At 43.5% G+C, this 6,000-nt stretch overlaps 1 protein-coding gene across 1 annotated transcript in view; it reads left to right on the top strand.

The window, feature by feature from the left end:
- The first annotated feature begins 853 nt into the window (after nucleotides 1-853).
- The window catches only part of LOC144755668 (leukotriene B4 receptor 1-like), a 77,784-nt gene continuing 72,637 nt past the window's right edge, over nucleotides 854-6,000 (top strand). The window contains exon 1 of the mRNA XM_078644837.1: nucleotides 854-966. The gene's annotated coding sequence lies outside the window, so the exon portion shown is untranslated. The remainder of the gene's footprint in view (nucleotides 967-6,000) is intronic.

The following is a 6,000-nucleotide window of genomic DNA, read 5'->3' as shown; positions in this document are numbered from 1 at the left end:
CGCCACAAGATTCCGTGCTACCTTCTCAGATGCTGGACACCGTCAAAAGAGGCCAACAGCGAAGTACCGGAGCTCCCCGCGGCCACCAAAGCATTGGTCAGACTACTGAGATTTTAATGACAGAAAATGATTAATAAACAGAGCTATCTTACCAAAAGTCTGTGCTTTTTTATAGAGGTAACTTGCAAATTGATTGGTATGTGATTTGGAGTGGGCTGCGAGATGCGAATCGCTCGGGATGGGGTATTTTGGAGGGTAGTGGTTGAAGGGTGATGCTTGGACGAAATGGCTGCCTCGTGCCTTTGAAATTCCTCGAGTGAAGTAATAGACCTATATTTTTGCAAGAACATTCTCAATTATGTTCAAAGTGCAATGCTGTGGTTACCAGGTTCATAGACTATGTCATGTATGGCGCTGTATGAAAGTTAAAGCTATGAAAATAGATGTCGAAATATAACGAATAGATAACTGAGCAATAAACTCTGAAACATTGCATTGTGCGAAATTCCCTTCCACGTGCTAAAAATGTGAGATGCCGTCTTTCTAAACACCTTTAATAACATTGTCCAAGGTTATAGTGCGTTATAGCGCGCAGTTCAAACGTAACCGCTTCGTGGGGCACATAAACCGACATTATTCTCAAGTGACTCGTTCTGCAGCAGGGCCACTCACTCACTGAGAAGCCTCACTGGTACTGCCTGTGCCAAGCAATCTTGCCCATCATCCCTTCCCTGCCAAGCCCCGCTGTGCCAGCAGGAGGGCTGCACCTGGAGCGCTCCCGGGTTCTGACACACCCTGCGCCTGAGATGAATCGAGCCCGTCGTGACTTCCTCAAAGCACCCATCAGAGCAGATACTAGAGGCAAGCGGCAGAGAGCTCGAGCTCGCTGCAGACAGACACCGGGCGCGAGGGAGCCGCGAGCTGGACGACGTCAGTTCATCTTTCACGAGCAAGGAGGGCAGAGAGGTGAGTGAGTCTGGGGTCAGAGACCTGCGCGTGCTCGTGTCCGTAGCGCCGGGTCCAGTGCTTAGCGTCGAGCTGCTTCGTGGCACTGGCCCAATCTTCGCTCGGCGACGGCAAACACCCGTAAGTTGACGGTGAGAGGTCGCTTGGAGTGTGCATGTTTGTGCGTAACATTGGACAGACGACCCAGCATTGCTTGGGTCCAGAGGCTTGGAAATAAGAGCCGCAGGCGTGAGGCGACTGGGCAGTGGGGCGTGGGAGTGCCTCATTGGTCATCAGTAAAGCATTCTAGATTTCGCGTGTGAGGCAGTGTAGGGTCGAAATCTGGAGGCCATCTCTTGAGGCACATTATGGAGGCTGATTCTCTATGTCACTCACACCAACGTTCCAATTCCCGCGGCCACACCTGGAGTATATGGTATCCAAATCTAGAGGATATCTGTAGGGAGCTATGATGGACTCATCTGGTGGGTGTACAGCACTATTTCCAGCTGTGCAGCACAGAAAATAGAGTATTGGTCTCAGTTTTAAAGATCACCTCTGGAATAATGGGTCGAGTTCTACTGGCTCCACCATATGTATTGTATTGTAATATTTATATAGCACTTACTGCCTCTATGTTTTGGTGCTAAAGTGCTTGCCGACATGAGTAGTGTGTAAACTGTGAAGGATGTGTGATTTGAAGTGTGCAGTCTTTGTTTTGATCCTATGTGGGAAGTGTTTCCATGTCATGCGTGATGGCCCCCAAGGTGAAGTTATTGTACATGGGGATGCAGCGCTAAGCAGTATGATGGATGAAGAAGTGTAAAAGATAAGCGTACAGCTGATGATTTTCAGTAACCTGGCAGCTTTGAACAACAATCTGCAGGTCCCTTTATGGTGTTTCTAATGATTACAGTCCACTTGGTTACTGCTTTCTGAGATGTTCTTCTTAAAGTTCATGGTCCTGAGCAGGCATTGGTTAGTGGTAGGAACGTTGGAGAGATCTGTGGGCATGAACTTTGGTAATGTCATCCCACATCAGATTGTCATTGTGAGATGTCAAGAAGCGGTCAGAGTGTGTAGCTTTTTGCGATCTGCAGTGATAGGCTGACTTAAAGTCCTCCATGGACCAGTGGCATTTCCCTTCAGTTATTTCTCACTCTTCAGTTAGTGATGGGTGGTTTATTGCCATGGACTGGTACAATACTGGGAGATGAACATGACCTGTATCAGTTTTGTTTTATAGAGTGTGTGAGTGTCCAGCAGTGCAAGGAAATGATTATGCAGTCTGTATAACCTGCAATTAAATGCCTAGGTGCCGAGTGTTATGTATTAGTAATCAGTGTTGGCCAGGTTTTATATTGTATTGTAATTGCGTTTATATAGTGCTTATTACCCCTGATGAGGTGTTGAAGCTCCTTACGCTGGGTGGCACACCGGTGAGCAACCCAAGTTGGTGGGGGTTTGTTGTTTACTGGGATTTTGGATTAGTCTTGTCCTCTTAAGGAAAACACTCCATGCATTCACTCCAGTTTCTATTTGGTAGATTACAATAATAGGGTTAGGTGTGATATTCTGTAGGCGCGGGTATATGAATTCATACAAGTGACTGGTGGTATCAATAGATGGGCTACAGGAGATTAGTTATTGTTAGGTTCCATTGGTATGATCCTTAAAGGAGAGCTTGTGATCTTTGAGACGAGGTGTGAGCAATTTACAGAAATATAATAATAGAGATTAAGGCAAACTAACATGTGACTTAGACAAGGCTATGCTCAGATAGAGGGGAGACATGCAGAGAATGGAAAGTAAGGAGAGATTCTTTTGAAAAATAGTAACAATCAGAAGTCTTAAATCAAGGTAAATTTTCATGGTAATCCAACGGATGCCCTTTTTTTCATAAAATGCATACAATGTTAGGAAGCAAAACTGTAGAAAGAAACATTACTAGCCAGTGAGATCGTGCTATATGTAAATGTATGAATGTAAATGTATGAAGCTTATATAGCGCATGACTTACCCTGGGGCATCTCCGCGCTTGCTTAGGGAACCCGTCCTGGTATTCCCCTGTGAGATAACCCTGGCAGGGTATCCACAAGGTGAAAGCCAGGCATCCCACCGCGAGGGGCCGATGTGGAGATTAAGCAAGCTATTGCCCAGAGTCGCAGAGTGTGAACCCGTGAGTCGAGAAGGCACCGGAGCGAGAATTATCGAGTCCGTGGAATTATTGAGCCCAAGACCCGCCGAGGCGGGGAATTGAACCCTGGTCCAGGGCCGAACTCAGGCTCCAGGTCTGCCGCCTCTAACCCCTGAGCCACACTTCTCCACTGGAATATTAGGCTCTTTTGATAAGCACTGGAATTAGGCGAACAGACGATGCCCGTAAAAGGGTCCTGGTAGACTACTGCTTTAGCAAGAACAGCTGATCAGTTGAAGTTCTTAAAGTATATATAGGGAAACATCAAGAGGTATAGGCTGCACTCAAAGCCTGCAGTAAACTCATAATCAACATGAAAGAGTACACAGGATAAATAATGAAAACATTGAAAAGGAGATTCTGCAACTACTGGAGCATATGTCTTCTGATGCTCGCCCTAATTGAGGCTCACAGCATTAATTACAAAAGCAAAATGGTACCCATTTTGGATGCCCCTGTTTGTGGCATGTCACAAGATGGGGGTGAGGATGTGTATTGCCTTTATTCCTGTGGGTGGAGGGTGAAAACCCAGACAACGAAGAGAGTGGTATGTAGACAGTGGTACTTTTAGCAATTATGAGAACCTTAGAAGCAAGTGGATGCTGATTAGTTTTTCCCTGGTTCTGCTCAATGGTAGATGGTAGGGACGAACAGTGAAATTATGGTTTCTGTTGTTCAAGATGAAAACATTTTTAGGCCTGTTCTGTATTTTTTCTGCCCCTAATTGCTTCTTTAGAATTGTTAATGACAGCTAGGTGCAGAGATATGACACTTCTTTGGGCTCATATTGTGGGGACTCCTTCTTGGAGCCAGCCACAGTCCTACCGGCTATAGGAAGTATCACTCTACACAAAAGTAGAGAGCCTGAGAAGGACACTTGAAAAGAGCTAAAACAAACTGGTTCTTCACCAGCCATAGACTGTTGAAAAAGTAGCATTTTTCCTAAAGTTACAAAGAAGCCTAAAATTGTAGAGGCCTTTGCTTTAAAATGTCTGGGTTTTTGTTTTTGGGTCTTATGGCTTTTGATCTGCACTCTCAGAATTTCTGATTTGCTAAGTCAGAGTTATATTTAGCAATCACTAGGCGCTAGTTGTAAAATTCTGGGACTTTTGACTTCAAATGTTTGAGTTGATTCCGAATCTCCAGGTATGTGTTTGAGAACCTTAATGTCTTGGTGAGTGAGATGGAATCTCATGGCTTTAGATTTATAATGTACAGACTCAGGTATTTTTGGTGTGATATCTCTGGGTTCCTTAATCAGAAGCCCACTATGTTTGGAATGGAATCCCCAGGTGTTTATTTTGAATGTGTTTTTTAAATTTAGTTTTGTTAGTTTTTGTTTTTCTACCACTAAACAGTTTTTATTTGGTTTACATCTCACAAATATATTTTTTTTTGCAAGAACCAATTTGTCATTGAATTGCATTCAGACAATTTAATAACCAATATGATAATTATACATTACATATATTAGGCTCTGTGGCCACGAGCCGCACAGCATCCAAAACATGTCCTTCTTGGTATCTGCAATGAGGTACCGCCCAACAATAGCTGGAATACAGTGTCCTACTTGATATGACAAAGCAGCAAGCGGGGTACCACTGGGTAGCCTGACTATGTGCCATTAATGTCTAGCAATAGTAATCACCCCAGGTTTAGCAATATCCAGATCTCTTTCCATCAGGAAACGTTTAAATAATCCCCAAAATTGGCCCTCCATCTAAAAGTAGCCTCAATGTAGTTAACATAAAGGCATATAGCCATCAGGTAGTCACAGCTGACCCTCAACCTCATTTCTCGAAGTTTAGCCTTTAAGAATTTTTAAAATTCAATGCATTTTCTAGTTGTTTTGTTGCAGCTACTTCAAGAACAGACGTATTGGGAAAAGTTTCTGGTCTTCTAGTGATTACCTTAATGTAGAGTTAGTATAAATCAAAGCTAAAACATCACGTGGTCATCCTCCTTTTAAAATTCACTTAAAGATGCATGTCCAACCACTTGTTTAAAATGGAATGGGCAAGGACTTGGATGCTAGAGGATATCATATTATTTCCAACCTTTTCAAAGGTCTTAAGACAACGTTCCATTGCACTTACTTTGCAGTCTTACTCTCACCAGGACATCCGCATGAAACCGAAACAATTTATGTTGGGTTCATTTTTGTTTAATACTAAAAAAAATTCTGCAGAGATACGCTTTACAGGTAGGCGCCGTAAGTAGTCGCGTGTGAATACTGATGTAGTGTATATATGAACTTGCAGATATAATAACGGGGTTAGTGGTAATTTTTGGATGCAGAAATACCTTGACATTTCAAGTGTTCCCTAAAGGGACCACTCAGAAATTGGGAATTACCGAAGGATACGGGATTGTCACATCCGATTTCCATGTTAATTCGGAACTTGGTCCCATTTTTACCTGTAGATTTCATCAACATTTAGCTGTGGGGGAAAGACGCGAATTATTTAATTGGAAAGCTTTGCAGACTGGAGTAACTTTGACGCCATTGGTGCGGTACATTTTTTGTTCCCCCTTTATTTGCAGAAGCTCTAGCTAAGCGTGTTTAGCTTCAGAAGCTACTAGATCACCCTCAAAAGACATACCTATGTATTATCAGCACACGCCAGTGATACCACAAGTGACAGGTAGACACAGAAAGGTAGGAATTCCCACTTTATGCCAGGAACACCTATCAGAAGTGAAAGAATGACACTATGAACTTTGGGCAACAGGCCTGATGCCCTGGGCGTCATTATGCTAAGCAACAAACCAATACTGTAATTGGGATGGGCACAGGGATTCCAAGAATGCCTACTATATGCTAAAAACTGCTACTTTATGCCATGGCCACAATTAAG

This window comes from Lissotriton helveticus, chromosome 5_1, assembly GCF_964261635.1.
Source record: "Lissotriton helveticus chromosome 5_1, aLisHel1.1, whole genome shotgun sequence".
Classification (NCBI taxonomy): Eukaryota; Metazoa; Chordata; class Amphibia; order Caudata; family Salamandridae; genus Lissotriton; species Lissotriton helveticus.
This window is presented reverse-complemented; position numbering and strand designations above follow the sequence as displayed.